General features: G+C 46.7%; 1 long non-coding RNA gene across 6 annotated transcripts in view; it reads right to left on the bottom strand.

Annotated features, from left to right (window-relative positions):
- Positions 1-24,101, bottom strand: part of LOC115493999 (uncharacterized) — a 129,696-nt gene that overhangs the window by 52,392 nt on the left and 53,203 nt on the right. For all 6 annotated transcript variants that reach the window (XR_012054277.1, XR_012054278.1, XR_012054276.1 and 3 more), the window contains one exon: positions 17,888-17,968. This is a non-coding gene — a long non-coding RNA (uncharacterized lncRNA). The remainder of the gene's footprint in view (positions 1-17,887; positions 17,969-24,101) is intronic.

Raw genomic sequence — 24,101 nt, 5'->3', positions numbered from 1 at the left:
CTCCCTTTCACCTCCACCAGAAATTTGTACTGCTACGATGGTCTGTGCCCTCCTCCATGCAGACTCTCTTGTCTCCTACAGACTGGTCTCCTTGCTTGTTTGATATTAAATCTCAGGACATCTTTTGAATGCTCTTTCATCCAGCATCCAGATCTGCCATTGTCACTGAAGCTCTTGCTTTCCCACATCACAGCCAACACCCATCCTTCCCTGAGACACCTAAATTCTCCTGACCAGCAAGAGTACTACCTCATGGGTCATGGCTTCTATCCCACTTCATCTTCTCAAGGATAGCCCCTTTCCCTGTCTCATCACACAAGAGCTCTGTAACTCTCGTTGCTTACCCCATGCCCTACAGTACCCACTATTTGCTGCTGACTCTTAAAATGTTGACTATTACTTAGGAACTTGGTCTCCTGAGCCAGTCAATGGAAAATGCCTTTGATATTGAATGACATTTTTTCCCTTCCTGCCCCTTGTCTGGTAGAAATTCATCTCAAATGTCTGCCAAACTAACTCAGTGACTTCATCAAAACTCTCCTTTGCATGATATTTACAAGAAAACTCAGTAACTGTGAGGCTGCTGGTGTTCTGAGACATGTCTATCAAGATGCTCAATCATGCCCTGGTGTTTTTATATTACTCTCCATATGCATGTACCAATCACAACCTCCTGTCATTGATCCAGACCATGAGCTCCATAGGGGGTGGACAGCCTCTGATTCAACATTTGTACCAAGGACAATAGACTCAGCAGCACCCTTAGTGCTCCTACTGTCACAGTAGGGAAAATAACACTTTTAAAGACCCATCAGGGTCAAGAGATACCTGCTTGCATTAGGTATGACCCCCAGACTAACAGCAGACAACATGACCAAGGAGTCCACTTGCATAATGTTGTCAGGAAGGCACAAGTTACCTGAGGACACTTCACAGTGCATCGAGACCCAGGTGTCCTGTTGTTGCATCTACTTACAAAAACACTGGGATTGGGCATCTACTCCATCTACTCTAGGCAACCTGTTCCACCATTTCACCACACACATTGTAAAAACTCGCTTTCCTTTTATTTAGTCTGAATTTACTCTCTTTAGTTTAAAGTCATTACCCTCCATCATTACAGGCCATGCTAAAAAGTCTGTTCCCATCTTTCTTACAAGCTCCTTTTAAGTACTCAAAGGCCACAACGAGGTCTCCCAGGAGCCTTCTCTTCTCTGTGCTGAACAACCCCAGCTCTCTCAGCCTGTCCTCCTCAGGGTGAGACCGATGAGCTGGTCTGGATCCCTGAATCTTTGCCATCCCTCCACTTTTGTCATCTAAAAGTGACCAACACCAAGCATCCTTTGCTACTGCTTGGTCCCAGAAGCAGCCTTGAGCAAGACCTCGAGAGTGTTCTGGTACAAATTCTGCCAGCAGCTCCAACCTCCACATGTGCACTGGCACCTCTGCTATCCAATCCAGGAGATGCCAACTGGCCACGAAGACGATCTGTGAGTATCACATCTCACACCCTGGGCAGCACCCTCACACAGAGCTTCTACCAAACTGAAAGACACAGGGGGAAAAAAGCAAGCCCACATGGAGGTGACTTTCCCTCCACTGCCCAGGAGAGACTTGCAAGGCAAGTTCTCCCACCAGGCTCCCAGGCTGGCAATGCCATGGGCCCGGCCACCAGCCACAAGCAGGACCCGCTGACTGATGAGAATCCAACAGCCACATGGGACCTGAACTAATGCTGCAGTGACAGAAGCCAGGAGTAAACCACAGACCTTACAGACTTCAGACACACAAGGAGAGCTCCCCTACCTCCTTCAGTGCTTCTCGCTCGGGCTGGGCTGCATCTCTGCAGATTCGGGATTGACTGGCCCCATACAGAGGGACACCACAGCATCTGCACTGTGCCATACAGGCCCTGCATTCCCTGCTGGGAAGCATTTCCCATGCTCACATCAGACATTCTGCACATGTGCACATGAAGAAGTTTCTTGGGCAAGAGCCTGTGCCTGCTACCTTGCAATCACCTGCGCTGCAGGTCAGCAACAGCACTTTTGATCAGGGTTTCTCCAAGGTCTGCAAGGCTGAAAACACTGTTCTCTGAGAAACAGGCATGACTCTGCTTGGTTGAACACAAACAATTCTTTTGTTTTTATTAATGTTACGATTTCACATCACAGGCATTTTCAGGCTCCCTGTGATTATTTTGTATATCCAGTGCTACACAGTTCACAGGCACAGCCAAAGGCAAGAAGGTTCCTCCAAGGCTCCAATGAGTAGGAATTTCACAGGACCCAAGTGGGATGTGTCCACCCAGACATGTGCAGACAGACCTGGGCTTGCTCTGCTTGTGCCTAAAGCTGACTGGGACTCAATCCAGCTCAAGACAAAAGCCACAGAGCCACATTAGTTCAGCACTCTGCCCAAGCTCATATGACCAAAGTGGGTGCCCTGGGCAAACACCAACAAGACCTTTGATTTTGCTGTCCACAACAGTTATATGAGAATGGAAGGGTTATAAATCACCAACAGCATAGAAAACTCCTAATAACCATAACTGGTAACTATTAGAAAGAACTGATTTAAGTGAACAAGTGTGCTACTCTATCCCAGTTGAATGATGGATTTCAAACCATCTGGTCCTTGGGGAACAATGTTCCATATTGTACGGATCTGTGAAAAATAACATCAAAAATGCAACCCTATTGTCAGAACGTTTCAAGTTATTTGAAAGGATCTGACATCTTGGAAAACCAGTTAGAGGGTGCATAATGAAAGGACATCCACCCTTGGGTGGAAAGAGCTGTTAAAAACCCAATCACCCAAACCCCTCACAAAATCAGGGACCTCACTAGTATGGTTTGTGAGGAACAGTTTATTCAACAAAAATGAAAGTGTTCAGAAGGAAGAAAGTGAATTGAAATTTGGCCAATACAAAGATAAATGTGAATGTACAAAGAAATGCTTCAATATTCTGAATGATCATTAAAAGCTACAGGTGGGAAAACAACATTCCCTGCATCACCAGTGTCCTCATGTACAAATGGCACCTGGAAGCACCCTATAACCCATCCAAGCAGCCACCAGGCTCAGTCATGTTTAGCTTGAATGTGCCAGTGAACACAAGAACAAAGCAAATTCCTACATGTGTGTGGGTGACAAGACAACACTACACTATGAAAGGAGCTGATGGTCTACCAAGCTCTTCCCTTCTATCGGAATAAAATTTTACCCTATGGCATGATTACCTGAAGAGAACTTGGGCTGCTTTTAAGATAGTTTAGAGGGGAAAAAATCAATGACCATCTATCTGTACCCTGGCACTTTCAGGAGTCTCAAAGCAGTTGGGGAGAGGAAAAAAACCTCTTCAGAAAGAGGAAAAAAAATACAAAAAAATGTTTTCCTCTCTCTAAGTGATGTGGATGCAGCCTCGATGGGTGAGGTGGACTGGGTTGAAAACTTCACAATGTGCAAGTCTAACACTTCATCACTGAAAGAGACCAAGTAACCTTTCCTCACTTCCTAAAGCCACTGCTGGCCCTGGTGCTCACCAAACCTCTCCAGCTGCTGATGCAGTCCCCTGACCAGAAGGAAGCTCACCCAGTACACGCACAAGCTGAATTTCTACCAGCACAGTGAGCTGTGGGTGGATCAGTGCTGGAGCAAGCACAAGAAGCTGAGAAGAGCTGGAGAAATGAGCAGTGCCATGCCCGTGATGGCAGGAACGGTGACAGCCCAGCAAAACCCGGCACAGCCCAGCACACAGCCAACAGTCAGCAGCAGAAGGAAGAAGTGGACAAGGAAAGAAGAGGAAGAAAGGAAAATGTCAACAAATAAAACACTCGTTTTGAGGAAACTGCCTCTAATTAAAACCCCAAAGCAAACACAAATTTGGTAGCTGGAGAGAACAGTGCTGGGTTCTGTTTTGGAGTTGCCTGGCATTTACAGCTTGGTTGGCAGGACACTTGTTAAGTAGCTCATCCTAAGGGAAATTCCTCTGATTTTCCTAAAAATTCCAAGCTGCTTCAAACAAAAAAAAACTTTACTCAGGTATTGCCCATACCCAGGTTTCCTGATCAGATAAACACATTAATTTTACCTCTGAACAAATACTTTGCCACTCACTACGTCTGTGTGAAGAAACCAACTATAAGGGAAAGGAGGACACCTGCGTGGTTCAGAAGAGAATCTCGATGTGAACACAATGCTTTGAAAATTGCACAAAACACTCCAGTGGGAAAGAAAAGTAAGGGAACAGACAGGAAGATTGCTCTTGGCCTGGCTACTGGCTATGGCCCTCTGAAGCTCTGGTTGCTCCTAGAGGTACCTGCAGCTGGTAACTCCTACCTTGCAACCCGTCTGTGCCCAATGCTGAGCTTTCTCTTCTGTTCATTAAACAACACTGAAAACCCTTTTTGAAGTGATTTGACAGAAAAAGCTCTGACAGATTTAAGCTGTGGCTCCAACACTGCTCTGTCAATCCAAATTAAGGATGCTACCTCCTGATTCATAGCCAAAAGAGGTTTCACCTTGTACAGGTGGAACAAGGTGAAACCTAGGTCCCAGAGGACTCTTCTGGCTGTCTCCATTCAGGGTGGGAAACTGAGAGGGGGATTGCTGGGTCAGAGCAGGTATCTATCACCACTGCTATCCCTATCCCTTGGGATATCACTGAGGGAAGTCAGCATGGTAGAACAAGGCTGATGTGTTGCACAGAAGCCCATGATGCTCCTACCCAGATGTGTCAGCTGCTGATGGAAAGCAATCTAGGAGGAGGAGAGGGGAGAGTTGCACAGAGGAAAGGTACAGCAAGTGGGAAATTTGGACCTATTCCCAGTTTCCAAAGGAGTGGGTTCAGTCACATGAAGTACATGTTGCCCCTGCAGAGCTTCACCAAACTCCCAGCCTCTGCTGCTGATGGCCCCAAGGGGCTGCCACTTGGATGCTCAGCACTGCAGTGCCCTGACAGGCAGCAATACTTTGGGGCTCACGTGTATGCCCCCAAGTCCCTGCATCCATCACCAAGTAGTCTGCTGGACATCCCACTGCAAAAGTATCAAAGTGACATATGTGCCATAAAAATAGCTGAAATCGGTATTCCTAGCCCTTTAATCAGCTTTTAACTGCCAAGGTAAGACAGTACAGATGCTCAACAGGAGTCATGCTTGAATGCATCGGAGGTGTGATAGGCCTTTTTGTGGAAATCTTCATTTTTTTCAACAAATATCTTTGAAATCAAAAGCAGCCTGTGGGAAGATTTGGGAAAACCCAAAATAACAGCAGTGATCCAACTGGCATGCACTGCTCAACACAGCAAAGGCAAAAACACTAAAAGTCAGTGACGTTAGCAGCACACCTTGGAGGTTTGTAAGCAAACAAAAAGTTAATGAAGCACAAAGCAGGAAGACTCAAAATTATCAAAAGAGATGGGAAGGAAACAGAAGGAGAAATGGAGATAAGGTAAATCTTCCCCGATTATACCAGCTTTTTGTATGGGGCCATGGGTACCATTTCAGTAACTTACTTCAAACAACAACCCTATTTCATCCAAGCACACTGGCACAGCCCCGACACCACTAAAACTTTTTATAAACCCCTGTTTTACCACAGTAAATACCAGAAGGGCAAACCTCCTGACAGCCTCCTGCCTAGAGAGCAGCAGACTCAGCACTTTGTCCAAGGAGCTCTGGCAGATGCTCCAGCTGTGGGTCGCTATTCTGACTTCAGACTCTTGCAAAGATATCAACTGGTGTAAGTGGAGTGTTGTAAAAAAAGCTGAGGTCATCCAGGGAAGACGAAGCCCTTTTCAGTCTAGGAAGTCTACACTACATATTTTTAAATCACAATCATGCATGGGGAGGAACCCAGGCAGAGGGCTGGAGCACCAGCTCCTGTGTGTGTGCTCCATGGCTGAGCATCATGGGGAACGAGCAACAGCCCCAGCAGCCTGTTACAGCACCAGGTTGTTTATGTTTTTAACTAAAATGGTAAAAACAGAGGTGGGGGCAAGGTGGATTCACTGCTGGTTATTAACCAGCCAGAAAGAAGGCACACTGTAGCTGCCTCCTCCACACCATATAGTACCCCAATATCATACATGGTTGGATTAGTGATGAAATCTCTGCGGAGGTCAGTGAAGGAGCAGGAGGAGGTGCTTCAGACCCTGCAGCCTGTGATGCAGCCCAAGGTGAGGCAGCTGTGTCCCTGTAGCCCATGGAGGACCACAGGGGAGCAGAGTTCCACCTGCAGCCTGTGGAGAAGACCCATGCCATAGATAGAATCTCCTGCTACTCCTCTCAACAACTTTATTCACCAATGGCAAAAGCTCCAGAAGGATTGTCAGCACTGATTCAGATGCCTGTGAGGTATTTCCACATGATTTTGTTTTTTACTGGCTGCATATTTCTGGCTAAGTCAACAGATCCAGTCATTGCTGTTACACATTGTCCTCAGTCTGACATTTATTTTTGCTCATGGTAAAAGAAACTGCAGTTCTTTCTGATTAACTCCATATAAATGCCTATTACTCAGACAGGAGTCTTAAAGTTGGCTTGAACTAATCAGCAAATTGGTTTAAAACAATTAGGTTTTGAGGATGAGCATCCTTTAGCATCCAAAATGCAATTCTGAGGGGTTTATTTGCTTCTAATGTTATTTTTTGTCTTACCGTCCCTATCAGGTTAATCCCAGACAGGACAGAAATGTCATCAAATCCATCCAGCCCATTGTGGTATAACCCAAAATAGCACAATTAGTTTCCACAACAGGCTTCTCTACAGAAGTACCCTGTTGCAGTTTTAGCTCTCTACATGCCTTGTGATTCAGTTTTGAGGGGAAGAAGTTCACAAAGAAGCTGCATGAGTTAGTGCAAACCCCAGAAGTGCATCCTGCAAAAGCCAGTAGAGATGACCCTAAAGGTGACTGCACAAGTCAATGCTTTGCAGCATCCAATTCTTTAGAAATACAGAATCATTAACTGAGCTGAGGGGACCCACAGAGATGATCAAGTCCAACTCCTGAGCACGGGACAACTCCAGAGTCCCACCATGTGCCTGAGAGCATTGTCCAAACACTTCCTGAACTCTGGTAGGCTTGGTGCTGTGACTCCATCCTGGGGGAGCCTATTCCAGTGCCAAAAAACCCTCTGGGTGAAGAACTTTTCCTAATAACCAACCTATCCCCGTCCTGCCCAACTCAGCTTCATGCCACTCTCTCAAGTCCTATCACAGCTCACCAGAGAAGAGATCAGTGCCTGCCCCTCTGCTTCCTCAGACCTGCAGCAGGCTTGGCCAGCTGGCCAGGCACAGCTGTTTGCTGGTGGTCCAGCACAGGACAACTCATCCCTTCAAACAAGACAAATGAGTTTCAGCAAGTAAGCACAGACTCCCTGACAGAGGGACACAAAAATGCCTAAGAATAACTTACAGAACATAAAGAAAGCCAAGGCTGTCAGGCAAAGAGTTGCACAGTGCCCTTTCATACACCATTCCCCCAAGTCGGACAACAGAAGAACATGAGGCTGCAGCTGGGCTTTCATGGGGGCACAGTGCCTGTGCTGATGGTTTCAAGTTGGCTCAGGGTCAGTGCAGCTTCTCAGTGGGAAAACAGCCCTGAAAGACTCAACACAAAGCACAGTGACTCTCTTCTCCTCTCCCTCTTGTCAGAGCATCACTTGAAGCAAAAGCCTGAAAATGTGTTACCTGGGAAAGCAAAGCAACCACATTAGGGAGCAAGAGCACAAAGCACACAGTGACATTTACAAGTGAGCTTGAGCACACTCATTTGTATTTCAAAGGCCAGGTTGACACAAGATATTTTTCTTGTTCTAGTTTTGGCTGTGAAGGGAATAATACACAATTTTGAGTGCTACTGCCACTGTGTCAGCTTTCCTGCAGTCAGATGCAACATTCAGCCTGCTTCGCTTGGAGAACATAAGGACCAATCTTGGAAAATCCCCCTTTGGCTGACATAAAGAAAATCAATTTAGGAGACTTGATCACATCCATACAGTCACCAACCCACCCTCAACTTCCTATGGCTTGTGTGAATGAAGCTGATCGTGTTGAGTGTCTCCCCTCCTTCAGTAACTTCACACTATGAAAGTTTTCCATCTTCAGAGCTCCGGCTGATTGATGGTGTCACATTTAGTAACAAAACAGGCTCAACAGTTTAACACCCTTTTGGCCTGCATCACACTATAAGATGTCCTCCTTTGTAGGAAAGGATCAGTATTTCTGACATCAGCACCAGCAGCAACTCAACCAGCACTAATCAGACACAGCCCTCCTGGTGACAAGCCACGGCGCTCCTTAGATCAAGAGCTGCCTCTTCAGCCCAGAAACCCAGTGTAATACTGAGTAGAAATCCATTTTACAACCTTCCCTGTCATGCCAGACCCATCAAGACCCTTGTTGGAGGTGGCAATATCCTGCTCTGGCATAACACCTGCCTCAGCTGACAACCTTGAAACTGGCAGCCAAGGTACACAGTGCACTTACCTGCAATAATTTCAGCCTCACATCCTCCTCCTAATAAACACCCAACCGTCTCAAAGGAACATCCACCCCATTTTTCACCTCATATATTTTATGCCTCTGTTTTCAGGTCTTCAGTCCAGGAACTCCAGAGCTTCTTGGAAACCTTTACTTGCCTACAACAAGGCCCATCACAGTTCAGCTGGGCAAGTATATAATGAGCCAGATCTCCATCCCCTTGGTAGATACCCTCATGACAATGTGGAGGCCTTAAAGAGATGCCATCATATAACAAAGACCATGAATGTCCAAGCAATAGAGATAACCGTCTTCTAAGCAGGACCAAAAGACAGGAACATTAAGTGGTCATTTTGCTCCACTGGTTCCCTCAAGTTAGAGTTGACCACAAAGTTTCACTCTTCCTCCATGACCAGATGCCACAGTTAACTCTGGCTCCTTTCCTGTCCCCAAACACATTGGTACTGTCACAGTCCTTCTACCCAGTTTTTGGGTCCATGAATGTGACCCAGGCAGGTGCCCAAGGAAAGCAAAATAGCAAACTAAGCTAAGGTGTTCAAGAAACTATGGGGTAATCAATTTGCCCAGCTAATGATCTTCCTATCCGAATAAAAATTTTCCTTTCAAGTTTGCCATCCAGTGCAGTTTCTCACACTCATCTTCTCCACTCACACACATATTCCACCTCTGCCCTGGCTGCTTTCATCTACACCTGTGATACTCTAGTCATGGTCCAATATGTCTCCCCTCTACTTCAGGGCAGTTTTACCCCCATTTTTAAAACCATTTTCTCCATATGCACTTTGACCACATTTGCAGACCATGCTCATTTGTACACATGCAGCTCATGAGCGTGTGTAACTCAGGGATCTGGAGATTTCCACCCAGCAGCTCCAAAGCCCCCACATCCCTCACCTGCAGTCACCTGCAGCGGTGCTCCACAGTTTGTGTCTTCCCTTGCCTGGCTGGAGCAATGGCCTTGCTTGGGAATGAAGTGAAGCAAGACAGAGAGACCTGGCAATGGACTGGTTGGACACAGCATATCCAAGCCAAGATCCCACCACAAAAGTGAGAGTTATTTTGGTGACAGTACAGACAAGACAAGCTTTATATAAATCACATACAGTAATGTATACTCACACAGAGCTATACATAAGTTTTATACACAGTACACACCAAAATAACACCAAGGAGTATGGATGCCAAAGAAGGGGTAAAATTAGCATATTAGAGAAGTGGCAAAATCTTGTAAGAGAATGGAAAAAAGGCCTATTTTGAACAGCAATGAACACATTTCAAAAATATTGGATATTCTTGGCTCAGAGCCCTACATACCACAACACACGACAATCACATCAGACTGAAGAACAAGAAAAATCAGCCAGAAAGTCCATGGGAGATATCCCAAGAAAAACAAGGATTGCATGTGGTAGGGCGCTGCAGCAAATTATTTCCTTGGCATCACAGAGTGCACCAGTGTTCTGTCTAGTCCAGCCTGCTGCTGAAATGCAACTTTCTGAAAGTCACACAGCCCTTACATGGCAAAAATTAGCATAACCTCAGAAATAATTTTTCAAAATCTATTCCTTGAAGGTTAGTCCAACATTAACAAGACAAAAAGTAGTATTGGCAGGGAATATCAGGATGCCATTTAACCCAGAGAAAGCTAAACTGTCAATAATGTAAATTGGAACCAAATAATACTGTTGTTAGCTCAATGACTTCATAACTTCATAATCAAGTTAAGGAGGAAAAAGGAGATGGAAAATAAATGAAAATGGGCTGGACGGTTTTTACCACAATTGGATAATGTGTCCAAGGGCATTGAAGGGGGCAGGAGCACCCTAAGATTAGGAATCAACCCTGGGAAGACTTAACAGATCCTCTAGAATGGAAAAACTAATAAATGCAAGGTAGTACTAGTCTGTAATAAAGCCTACTATAATATTAAACAAGAACTAATAAACTCAAATAAAGGTACTACATATATTGATCAATCATAAGTGCAAAATGTAATCAGAATCACAGCACTCAATAATTAAGACCTACTACCGAGATGGAGGCAAGCATGGTGCGTTTGAAGACGCATCCATTCTGCTCCACACTTTATGGACATCAGGACTTCAATGCAATACATTTGCATAAAATACTCCCCAGCACTTTCTGAGGAGAAATCTGTGCCCGAGACACAAACACAGCTCTGAGCATCATTTGCCCAGCTCAACTTACAGCAAAAAGTTTTCCAAACTTTCCCATCCTTTTTGATGCCGTTTTACTGGATTATTTGATTATAGGCATGAGGGATGAATTGCAGGCAGTGGGTAACTCAATCCCTCTCTCCCTGGAGGAGTCCCACTGGCAGCTTGAAGTGAGGTGCTGACCTTGGTTACTTTACCCTGGTTTTTTTCTCCTGCAAGCAACCACAAGAGAAACCTCAAGCAAAATTGTCCGAAACTCTCCTGGAGATTTGGAATTCAGTCCAACATGGGTGCTATTTGAACTTCATGAAATGCACATCTTAAATAAAAAGGTTTGTGGTGGTGTGCAGCTGTAAAATTGATTTTAAAGCCTTAACACGCCAGCTCATCAAAAGAAATACAACCACATTCATTAACTCTCAGCATGCTGGCAGTTTCAAAGATGCTACCCATGGCCAAGATTAGCCTGTTATCCCAAACACAAGCATTCATTGGCTACTGTAGCCAGGAGACAGCCCCAAGTTTTATATTTATTCTCTGTTTGAGGGAAACAAGGATTTAATATGAAACTCATTTTACACACAAGCAACAGAAACATCAAGAAACTACAAGGTGGGACTGCTCTCTCCCTAATTTTAGCTGTCTGGAAATTGGGCATCTAACATAAGCCAAATGTTCAGAAAATTTCCATGATCCATAGAGGATCCTGGTCCAAAGCATTATTTGTTCCCACTCTTCCCACAGAATTAAGTGGTGTTTACACTGAAACACCATTTTTTTTTATTTCACACCCAACCTCCAAACCACAGCCATTCAAGAGCTGTGATGTCCACCAAACAGCAGTTGAGACTGGCACAGTAATGCTGGTACAACATGTCCAAGTGGGTCAGCATTTTGGATTGCCCAGTCACACTTTTGGACATTTCTAGTCCAACTGTCTAACCTGCCCAAGGTCACTCAGGAAGTATGCTGCAACACCAGGATGTTTCACACTCAGGCTTGAGCTCTTCCCCCTTTTGGAAAATGAAACTGCTTTTATAGCCTTTATCCGTGCTCTTGGAAAATACACACAAATTGATCCCAAGAAGTATCAAGCTTTTTGGAGGTTTTTTTTTTTTTTTTAGCACAGCTGTTAAAGAAATATGAAAATTCATTTCAACAAGACAATCCATTTTCCTCCATCATTGCAACTTCTCTTCATGGATAACCTACATGGTATGGGATTTGCCAGTAACCAAACACAAGGAATGGCCCTTCTGCCACTTCCCACCTGGTTCTGCTCAACTGCCCAGCAGCCCTGCCCACACCAGTGGCACTGACACAGCAGAGCACGTGGAAAGGGCTGCAGCCACATGTTCATCCAAAACACCACAGCATTGGGAATAACACAAAAGAGCCAGAACCATCCAATTCATGCTCTTCGGGACTATGCCCAGTTAGGAAATCTTCCCAGGAAAGGATCATTTGTAAAGCCCTATCTATGCAGTAAGGTCTAATGAGTTAATCCCCATCACAATGTATAGCTGATGCCTTCCCACAGAAGAATGCCATCCAGCAAGGAGGTATTCCTGGCATGTCACTACACATTCTCAATTAGAAGGAACATCAGCTCTCCCTGTCATGACCACGCTGAAAGACAAGATAGAAAACCACCACCCATCTCATCCCAAGTCAGCAGCTCCCAGTCTGTCTGCTTGGCGCAATAAGGGCAACCCCTTCCTCCTCAGATGAGCTCCCTTTATTGCTGTTAAAGACCTCTCAGGTCCTCTTTTTGGGAGGAATCCAAATTCAGGCAAACAGACAAACAAAAGAGAAATAATTAAAAAAAAAGGAAACTTATCACACACAGCCATTTGGCAGCTTGGGCCCTGTGTTTTCCTGCCCAATTGTTAATCCCCCTTTCCACGGGGATATATCAGCATCATGCACCCAGCAGCCCCATCAGTGTGGACCCTGCAAGCCTCCAGGCTCCAGCTTCCACGCCAGCTTCTCTAATGTGACACTGCTTTGGTTGGAAGTTGCACTGGGGCAGGCAGTTATGACTCAGGGTTACAGCTCAGAAGCATTACCCCTGGGGCACTGGGATGTTAGCAGAATACACCCCAGTTTCCATAACTAACCCTTCTTGACCTCAGCCCCCTTTACTCCATATTGGTTTTCAATACACAACTTCACAATTCAGAAAATGAACACAGTTTTCTTCAAATGGGTCAAATTTATTAAGGAAAAGCATCCACACAAGGGCAACATCTCCCCAAAGGAGCCATCTCTGCAGGACATGCTGCTGATCAGACATTCAAGTTAAAAATACAGACAATACAAACCACCTCTGAGAGCAGCTTTTTCATGCATGTCAGTAAACCACCCATAGACACCGTTAACTTTAGGAGGAAACAGCAGAACCAAACAAACCATTGATGCAAAGCCTAAAAAAAAAAAAAAAAAAAAAAAAGACCAGAAAACACCTGGTTCAACTAAATAACTAAATATATGCAGTCTGCAACTGGATGCCCTCCATGAACACAGAGAATGGCACAGAATGACAGAATGGGTAAGGCTGGAAGGGACCACACGGCCATACACACCATGCAGGCTGCAAAGGAGACTGCACAGCTCCACAGTGATGCTGTGCTCTCTCCAGACACAGACGTGTCACCACGGAACGTGGCACGCTGCCGGCTGGCCCAGACAACCCCGGGAGCTGCTGATGAAAAGCAGCTGGATCTCAAAGAGAACGCTGCAAGGAGCTGAAGGGAGACCAGACTGAACAATGTCACAAATTTTCCCCCCCAGATTTATATTAGTGGCTCTGTGAGGACAGAACACCTCAAAACCTTTGTTCAAGCGCCTGGGTGCAAGCATGGAGCATGCAGAGAGCACAGAGCCCAGCCTGCTGCTCCCTCCCCACCTTCCTATCCAAGCACCCCTGTACACACTCATTGTCCCATGAAGCTACTTTAAAGAAGCAAAAAAGTCTGAAACAGGAGACAGCTCGAACAGATTTTTATCACCACATCCTGCATATATCAAGTGAAATCAGAAAGAGGGAGGTGCAGTCCACAAAATAAATAAGCAATTAACCCTTACAGTGAAAGAGTCAACGTCTTGGCTTTGGGGAAGGGGGGGATGGCAGCTGGGGAAAAACTCATTAACATCGGGAAGATTAGTGAAACTATCAATGAAATGAAGCAGGCCACCTGCAGGACTGGAGAGCACAGGTGAGAGGTGGGGGAGACCAGCCATCTGCGGCTACAGCTGAGCTGACAACAGCCAACACACACATGTGCAGGTCCAAATCACAGACCTGCGTTAAAAGTTCTGCTGGGCTGTAAATACAGGCTGGCTGTAGAACTCGACTGAGGCAGAATCAGAGTAGCATGGGCAGATCAACAGCTGAGCACTGCTCCACCTGCACTCAGCATTGCCAGGCTGGCCATGGAGGGCCCCAAATCCGCTCCAGTTCTGAGCTCAGGCGTTGTCCCCATTTGAGCAGCAGCACCCGCTGGATTCCTGCATTGCTGCTGCACCAAAGATGAGGCAAAGCTCGGCCCAGGAGCTGCTCCAGGTGGGTTTAAACAGCCAGTCTCATGTGGTACTGCTCGGGCAGAAGCTCAGCTCTGCTCACCCAGTGCTCCTCACGCTGCCTTCACCACGGAGGGTTTCAGCTGCAGTCACAGACTGGCACTGGGATCCCGGCACTGGGATCCCCGCACTGGCATCCCCGCACTGGGATCCCCGCACTGGGATCCCCGCACTGGTAATCCCGGCACTGGGATCCCCGCACTGGGATCCCGACACTGGGATCCCGGCACTGGCATCCCGGCACTGGCATCCCCGCACTGGCATCCCCGCACTGGCAATCCCCGCACTGGGATCCCGGCACTGGGATCCCCGCACTGGCATCCCCGCACTGGGATCCCGACACTGGGATCCCCGCACTGGCATCCCCGCACTGGGATCCCGGCACTGGGATCCCCGCACTGGCATCCCCGCACTGGGATCCCGGCACTGGGATCCCGGCACTGGGATCCCGGCACTGGGATCCCGGCACTGGGATCCCCGCACTGGCATCCCGGCACTGGGATCCCCGCACTGGCATCCCGGCACTGGGATCCCGGCACTGGGATCCCGGCACTGGCATCCCGGCACTGGCATCCCCGCACTGGGATCCCGGCACTGGGATCCCGGCACTGGCATCCCGGCACTGGCATCCCCGCACTGGGATCCCGGCACTGGGATCCCGGCACTGGCATCCCGGCACTGGGATCCCGGCACTGGGATCCCGGCACTGGGATCCCGGCACTGGCATCCCGGCACTGGCATCCCGGCACTGGGATCCCGGCACTGGGATCCCGGCACTGGGATCCCGGCACTGGCATCCCGGCACTGGCATCCCGGCACTGGCATCCCCGCACTGGGATCCCCGCACTGGCATCCCCGAGCTGGGCTGCCGTGAAACCCGGGCGAAGCAGAGACCTCACAAGTGCCAACCAGGGGTCCCACCTCCCCAGCAGGGCAGCAGAGCCACAGCCCACCCTTTTCTTTCTGTATCCTGGCCTCTGGGCTTTCGTTTTTTCGCCTCTTTGCAAGGTCGTTAGGTTTGACAAAGTTATCTTCTCCAGTCGGACCGAACTGCTTTTTCTCAGGGTTGACCAACTTGTGTCATGCAAATTACCCAGGGTGGAGGTAAACCAAGAAAAGGGGCATTCAGATAGTTCCTTTTATGTTTCACAAATCATTTGCATCCTTATTCTCAGCCTTTAGGGCAACTCTCAGTTGACTGAACACCTGCTTTTAGCTGCCGGGAAGCACATAACAAACCTCCTTCTCCACACGCCCTCAATTCACACCCCTTCCGAGTACTTAACTGCTGTCACTGAGGCTTGCAAAACCCCCTCATTTCAGGCAGGCTGCTCATTTCATATTGGTCAAGATGGAGATGACAACATTCTCCTGCTACCCATGTCCCAGAATCCCAAAGCATCCCAGCTCAAAGAAATCTCTAACTCGAAGCAGAGCCTCACAGCAGACCATCAGCTTCGAGGCCTTGCATTCCATGAGCCCTGAATATCCTTGCTGATATCCACGGTGTTAGCCCAGCTTCAAAAAGAATGGAGTGACAGGAAAAGAAAGCCAGATGGTGCGAACTTAAATGTGAAAAACCCAGGGAGACATCCAGCAGCCATGTAAAAATGAGGCTGTTCCCTAGAATCACTGATACTGCAAAAAGCATCCCCATTCTTATATGCAGCTCTTGCATCTCCCATTAAATTGCTCATCCTTAACATCAATTCTCACAACTCCAAAGAATCAGTTTATTCCTGCTCTCTGGATGGAGAATCAAGGCGTGGATTCAGAGCAAAGAGACCAGTGGCAGAAGCAAGCATCAAATACAAGGGCACCGTGAGTCCCTGCAACATCCTCTGGTCCCCAAGGCAGACAGACAGAAGCAGGAGAGGTATGTGTCAGGCTCAGGCAAAGGGCAGTAACCACATCATTCCACTGTGACAGTTTCCCTTGCTATGAAAAGGAGATTCCTCTCTCCAGGGTGACAATGAAAACACTCCAATTATCAGTAATACAGAAAAGCTAACAGTAAATTGCAGAAAAAACATTAAATAAATGAAGAATAATACAAACACACACACACACATATTTCCTTTTCCCACTTACAACTAAACAAGAGTGATGTACTACAGGAAATTATATTTGTTCTTTGACTTAAAGGTGACAATCTTGACAGTGGACCATCATCATCAATCCCTATTTCTGAACAGACTGTCCTCAGAGAATAAACATATTGAAGGCATCAGCAGAAACATAAGCATACCAAAAATGTTCCAGAGTTACCTCTGCTTAAGTACAACACCACGTACATCTAAATTTCAACTGGTGTCAGTATTTATCCTCACTGCAGTAGGGATGAGCCAGCACAGGCTGAGCACTCTGCAAAGTCAAGCAGAAAACATCTCCAAGAACTAGGAGGGGAAGCAGAGAGGGTGGCCTAGTAAAGACAGGCAGATGTTTGTGCAGGATTTCCCCTGGCTGAGAGATGCAGGGATGTGCACAAAAGCTCTGGATGGAGATTCTAATCAACAGAGAGCTGGCATGCAGGTCCCAGTTCTTCACAGAACCACACCTGGGGGATTCTGCACCTTAGCCAAGGTACCAGGATGTGGATGCTCCCTCTACAGGTGTCAGGTTCCCATGGGGAGATGGCAAGCATTGTTCCAAACCTTCCTGTGGCTGAAAAGCCACAAGCCACATCACTCAAAAAGCCAAAGAGCAGAGCAGCTCCAGGGCTGGTTCCCAGGAGGTTACAGTGCAGCCCATGCAGCCTCATTGTGTTTTAGTGCAGCGGCTCCTGGGGCTGGAATAAACTCCTGAGGCTGGAATCTCTTGCTGAGTCTCACTGGGGCTGCAACAGCCAGTGTGAGATGACCCAGTTGGACTGAAACCTTCTCAGCAATCATACCCTATCCTTCAGGAATGTACGTATGCTGCCAGTCAGGCTGTATAAATGCCGAGAGCAGGCTCAGACAAGTGGCTCACAGATTTAAGCTGTGTCCAAACCTTGAAGGAAATTTAAAGGCAGCTTAGGAGAGGCCAAGCTTTCATACAGTGGCTTTGGACACCTGAAGCCACAAGCAAGCGCCCTGAATTCCAGTCCTCCTACACAGGGTACAGACATTACACATGCCTTGCAGACCCTACAACCAAATAAGCTGCCCCAGCTGTGCTGACAGTGCAGAGAAACAGGTATTGTAGGGAATGATTCAATCCATTCAGATGCCTACAGTAGGTCAGGGTCAGGCACTTCCTAAAAATGCCCATTTCCCTCCAGCAAATGTAAAAGGAGGCTGGGGGGGAGGGGCTGGATCAGTAGCAGGTAATTGCGGCAGAGTTCTCTAAACCCAGATGAGTAAAGTCCCCTGCTGTGAAGCCCAAATAAAGCCAGAAACAAGAACTGTGTGATGCACAAACCTCAACATATTCCAGATAGTCTCCAGCCCTTCTGAGACTCCCAAGCACAACAGCAGTCTACAATCCTCCCATCAGCCCCGAAGAGGCAAAATACAGCAAAACCTGTACCAAAAGGAAATCTGGAGGATCAACAGAAGAGGTCTCACACGAAGGGTGCAGGGAAGACCTGGAGGGCTTCTATCTCCAGGCTTATGAGTACTGAAAGACATCACCACTCACCTCATTTCCCAGGAAACCCTGGCAGGATCTGACCTCCCTTTGACACACTCCTCCCTTCTCCTTTTTGCAGTCAACTGAGACCTGTATGACATTACAACAAAAGAAACGTCAGCAAGCTCAATCTTGTCCCCTTCCTCCAACCAAAAACCTTCAATTCCCTTAATTTTACAACATAAGGCTGCAATGGAAACCAGTTATATATAAATTACGGCTTATATTAATAGCAGCTTATGTATGCATTTAAATATTTATAATATTTATATATCTATTTAATAAATATTGCTTATTTAAATATATACATACATATATACATATAAATGTATAAATTGGTGAAGAGACGGGGCCTCATGCAAGTGGCTGAAGCAGCAGCACATTCCTCTGCAGCCATCAAAGTTCAGGCATCAATGATGGAGCCCTACAGCCTATCCTATGCTGGACTCCCACAATGACCCAGCATGTGGCATAAAAATGCATGTCAGGGTCCCCCTGAGATGTTCACTGCCAGCTCCAGAGCAAACCCTCAAACACTCCTAAGGAGTAATGGGGGGAAATACAGACAGGAGTGACAGGGAGCCTGGGTGGCCCAGAGCTGTGAGGAAAAGGAATGGAGGCAGCAGACTTTTGCTCCATGACCCAGAGCATCCCAGTGTCATCACAGAGAGGATGTCAGCTTTTCCTCATGGTGAGCTCCAGACATTGCTGACCCCTCTCACTACAGCCCAAGGGTCACACAGGATAGCCAGGTGGACATCAGGGTGTGTTCAGGTTCTCAGTGCTCTGCTGGGTTGTGGTCCTCACAGACTGTTTTCTCCCACCATCCAGGATCCCATCCTCTCCTTCTCAGGCCACAGAGCCCTTGTTGGCACAGCCATAAATCACACAGCCATATACAACACAGCTTCCTATCACACAGGCTGCTGGCAGTGTAAGTGTGAGGCAGAGGAGGGAAGGGGACCTGTATCACCATGAAAATCTCCTCTTTGCTCAGCCTGCTTAGACCCAGCCACATTTGCACTGCTAAATTTGGGAGAGTATGAGAAGCATTCCCTCTGTAATGGGAGGTGGGGGAGGGACAAGGCAGCTTCTGGCCTTCTTTAGCTCCTGCCAAGTGCTCTGTAATTCAAAGTCCATGTCAGGGAAGCTACCCCTGGCTGCACAGCAATGGCCTAGACCCAGCAAACCTGGAGATCAGTACCTTAACCCCTTCCAGTCAGCATCTGAACTTGCCTATTTTAAGAAAATGATTGAGTCAGGCTTTAGGAAACAGATCCCACTGAAATAGCAGTATCCAGGAGGTATGTGGAGGGAATTCTGGACACATCCACACATCAGCTTCAGACAGTGAGTTTGAAGACCCTGCCCTGAAGGGATGCAGTGCTCAGTCTGGTACCAGCTACCATCAATCCTCACCTTCAAACTGATCTAAGAAGCCGTGAATGACTATTTTTGGGTGCAAAACAGATGAACTACTCAGGAAAGACAGCATCAATACCTGCAGCGGGAACGGGTCACCATCCCTGCCAGCACTAAGAAGCATTACCCTGACCTGCAGCACAGGCACCTTTAAAGCTACCACCAGGCTTTGCTCTTGAGATCACAGGAACAATTAAACTTCTCTCTCCTTGTTGCTGGCAGGTACAGGAAGGAAACACAGGTTGCAGTAACCTTTCTGGGCCTGTTCTCCATAAACACCATCAGCACATGCACCCTTCTGCAGATGCCCAGAGAAATCTGGCCCTGGAAACACAATCCATGGAACATCTGGGGGAGGGGGGGGGCAAATGTGTTGCTGCCCACACCCAACAAATAAACATTTTAATTAATCCCAGAGAGTGCCAAGTCCAGTGGTGTACATGGTGAGCCAGAAATTTTCCTCAGCATCCACACTGAGACATTGGAGGGAGCTTTTGAGGAATCCAGGCATGAGCCTGGGCAAGGGCCGGAGACATTTCCCAAGCAATTCACACGCACAGAAAAAAAATGAATAAATAAATAAACAACCTAGGCTTGTTTTCTGCAGAATTGGGCATCAAACGTTCTGACATCAAGAAGGATGATTAAAGACAGCTGAAGTGCAGGAAAGATTAAAAGAACTAAATATGCCCAACCTGGCTAAGCAATGAGTAAGAGGAGACATGATAAAAGACTCCAGGCATATGAATGGAGGGAGTGGCGTGGCATTAAAGGACTGAATAAAATATCCTTCTGAGAAATGGATCCATCAACGATCTCTCAAGAGATAAGGTACAAGCCTCATTTTTTAGGCATTTATAAAACCGGTCGCCAGAACTGAGGTTTTTGAGGAGAAATCCACATTGCCCCGAAGGGAACATACACCAAAGCTTTATATCTCTGCCATGGAGTGCTGCAAACAAGAACCTCGATGCCACCAGGGAGCACAGAAAACCTGGGATGGGGCAAGCATTTCATACCACCTCACCCAAGAAGCAGAAATATGCCTTTTCACTGTAAAATTAAAATTTATAAACATATACGATTTTTCACTTTTATTCAGCAGCCTTAATCCATAATGTCTCAGGGTTAGGGGAAAGAAAAAAGAAAAAAAGAATTAAATAACCACCAACCTATTAAACGGGTCTAGGGATCTAACAAGCACTAGTTTTTTTTGGGTTTTTTTCCCCACAATAAATAAAGATACATGGCATGGTACCAAGGAAGCAAGAGCCTGGACTGAGCTGGGCAGTGGTGCCCCTGACAACTGCCAGCCCAGCATCTCTCTAGATACAGCCAGACACAGAGCACGCATGGGCAAAGTGACAAAATCCTGGGAAGTTTTTCAATTCTTTACTCTGATGAGGTAATTCCCTTCAGTCAAGGTACCCTCTGACCCTCTGAAACCCAGGGGCCTGATACACCTTATAAAGATCAGAAATGAGCCCTGAGGCCTGAGTAAACCACCCAGGAGGAGAGATAAACCTGTTATGCTGGCTTTGCCCCAAAAAGCCATGCAATGCACTCCTCACTATCAACTCTGTGAAGCCAAATCAGTGAATTCTGTGTAATTTCACACCATGTCCAGCCATATGAGGGTCATCTGAACATTCCCCCCTGGCACAGAGCGGTGCACCCTAGGGAAGGAGCTTGACCAGGCCAAAACTATTTACTGAAAGCAGACATATACATGGTGAGGCTTTACAAACACCAGCTTATCAGTTCATCTGATGTGCCTGGGGACTGCAGCTGACCCCAGAATGTTCTTTTGGGTGCTTCTGCCCCAGTAGTGCTGATGCAACTCAGCCACCAGGGGTAGGACTTACAAAGCTCAGTGGTATCCCAGATTTGGGTACTTAAGAGACTTCTTCCCAGTTGGGAAAGGCCGGAATTTGTCAGTGGTATAATTTTAAATCACTGTTAAATTCACACAATGACCAAGTATCCTGTCCCAGCTGCCCCTGACCCCCTGACCTAGTGAGCTACGGCAGAGTAGTTGAATCTAAGAGGAAACTAGATAGGAAAAAACACAGAAGGTGAGTAATTTTCTTCTAATTAATTCCCTAAACCAGTTCAGTGGGGCTCAGGCAAGTACTAGAAAGCTTTCCCGTTTTGGCATGAGCAAGATCAGCTGAACTGCAACATGTGACTGCAATCCAAGGCAACCTTTGTTTGCAAGACCAAGACTGGATCTTTCAAATTTTATTTTTCCCCCTTTCCCACAGCAACTTCTTAAGTCTGCAACTGCCTTTCTGCATGGGAACAGGAGATCCACCGTTAATTGACCACTGAGTTTTATTGCAGAGTTGAAACAGAATGCTCACAGAGGATTTTATTGTGGGTTTTTTAATAAGTGGGACATTTTATTAGGCAGTGTATCTTCTTGTTTTATGCTTGCTTGTTTCTTTGGGAGGCTGAAGTACAAAACCAGGCTGCCAGATTAATTTTATATACTGAAGAAACATGATTTTGTTCTACCCAATTGTAAAAAGAGAACATTAAAAGACCCGTTCAAAGTGGAGGAAACTCTGCTCCTTATGTTTGGGATAAAAAGGAAAAATTAAAACATCTAAGATAGATTATTATACCTTCCATTAAACCTTCATCTTCCCACAGAATCAACTGCTTCCATTACTGCAGCAACACTGATGCTGGAGATTACCTGGCTCAGGGTATCACTGTCATACAGAATTAAAGGATTGGAGGCTGTATTTGGACAACTCCCTCCTTTCCTTTTGATGTTGATTTTGGGTATCCCTGCTCAGGCCATGACTACAGTTTTATTCTGCTCTCATGCATTCAGACAGACATCCAGACCTGGCAGCTGTCACAGCAGGTGTGGCAGGAGGGCACAGCCCCTCTCTGGCCCACAGCTCATCCTTCCAGGAACGACTTTGGAGTCTGGAGAAGGGAATGTAAAATTGTGACTTGTGCAATTCCCACTACAGGGAGTGGAGTTTATTTTTTCCCTGTTCAGAGAGTTAATGAGAAACAACTCTCTCCCAAAACACTGATTAGTTTCTACTCAGAAGAGTGAACTGGGGAGATAGCCCATGTGTTTTAAAAAAAAATGCAGAGAGCTCCCATAGGAAGAGGCCCAGGAGAAGCTGTGTGCTGGGAAGCAGGCAGTTCTCCATGTCCTTCCCAAGAAATACATTTCTCATCCTGACACATACATTTTGGTACACCCACTCCCACTCAGCAGAGCCTTTGCCGGCACCCATTTCCCCTGGATATTTTACAAATGCTTATCCAGAGCCTCCCATTCTCACTCTCTCATATAGAAATATATTAATATATTAATAGCACAGTAAGCGCTAATCTATTTTTGCTCCAGTTTTGAAAAGGTGTCAGAGAGAAATGAGTGTTTTTCATGTTTCAGAAAGATGGGCACCTCTGTCTGAGCTGTCAGCAGCTCCTCTGCTGAGGGAGAGGGGATGCACTTGCCCTATGCACAAAGCTCTTGGAGAGGGAATGCAGCAGGATGTAAGTGCCTGGACTGCTGCTGGCAGTCTGGAAAGAGTTACTGCTGGGCTGGGGTGAAGAATGCAAGTGACGCAGCAGCATCCTGCAGGGAGAGAAGGGAAAACGTAAAAAAAAAAAAAAAAAAAAGCCTTACAAAACCTCCAGCTCTTTGGCTGAGGTTCTGGATGACTACACTTTTACTGTAAGTGTTTAGTAACTCAGACTCACATAACACTCTCTGCCCACTTGGGGCCACAAGATGCAGCTTAGAAACTACAAGAAATGCGCTACACACACACACACACACACACACACAGAGCCAATCCCTGTCCAAGGGAGGACAAAAAGCCTTTAACAAATTAAGCTGTGTTTCCCATTTAAGCAGAGCTCTATCACTATTTATTTAACAATTTTAAAGTGTTATTTTAGCCTTCCTGGTTTTTGTGTGTTGAGAGATTGTTCCTGGGACAGGAGCCAAAGTTGCTTAGAGCAATCCAGCAGCTGGAGAGGGAGGGAAAGGCAGGATAGAAGAGAGGAGGAGGAAGATGACAGTGCAATGCTTCACTGTGGTCACAGCAGCCCCCAGCCACAGAGCTGGAGGGAGGTGAATAGAAAACTGAGGACAATGATGGGGACAGAGAGCTGGGGTGGAGAGCTGTGTGTGCTCTGTCACCATTCGGCGGCTGTTGAGGCTCCCTGCTTTCAGCATCCTGAGCCAGTGTGTGGGGAGAGGAGCAGGTGAAAGCAAAGCTCTGGCAGTCCTGCACACACCAGCATCCATCCCAGGAAGATGCCACACAGCTCTCTGTAGGTACCATCCAGGAGAGGTGCTGATCCTGCCTGAGAGAAGCGCTTACAGGAAAGCTGACCAGAGGATGGACGACCCACATAGTCAACATGCTGTTTGGTATCCATCTGCTCAGAATGCCCTGCACTACCAACATCCCTGGAACAAATGCACCAAGGTAAAAACAACATTAAATATTTCCTGTGGCTATCAGACAACTCCCACTTGGACCTACATCCTCCTGCCATGACTATACTTCCAGATTAGCTTCCAAGAAAATCTCTTTGCATGAAGTACTAGTCCTGTGAAGTCACCAAAGCCAAGATTTCATCCTTACACATAATTATATTCACCACTGTCATTAACATAATAGATCTGTTCCTAGAAAAGGGACTTCTAAAGAGGAAGTTAGTCGTTATTAGTTTGCCTTCCTTAAAAACATTTTAAAAATCCTTTTTGCCAATGTCTTTGCAGTCCTACCTTTTACCCTGTCCTCTGAAGTCCAGCAGT

Source organism: Taeniopygia guttata, chromosome 2 (genome assembly GCF_048771995.1).
Source record: "Taeniopygia guttata chromosome 2, bTaeGut7.mat, whole genome shotgun sequence".
Lineage (NCBI taxonomy): Eukaryota > Metazoa > Chordata > Aves > Passeriformes > Estrildidae > Taeniopygia > Taeniopygia guttata.
Note: the sequence above shows the minus strand (reverse complement) of the source record. Positions and strands in the feature narration are given on the sequence as shown.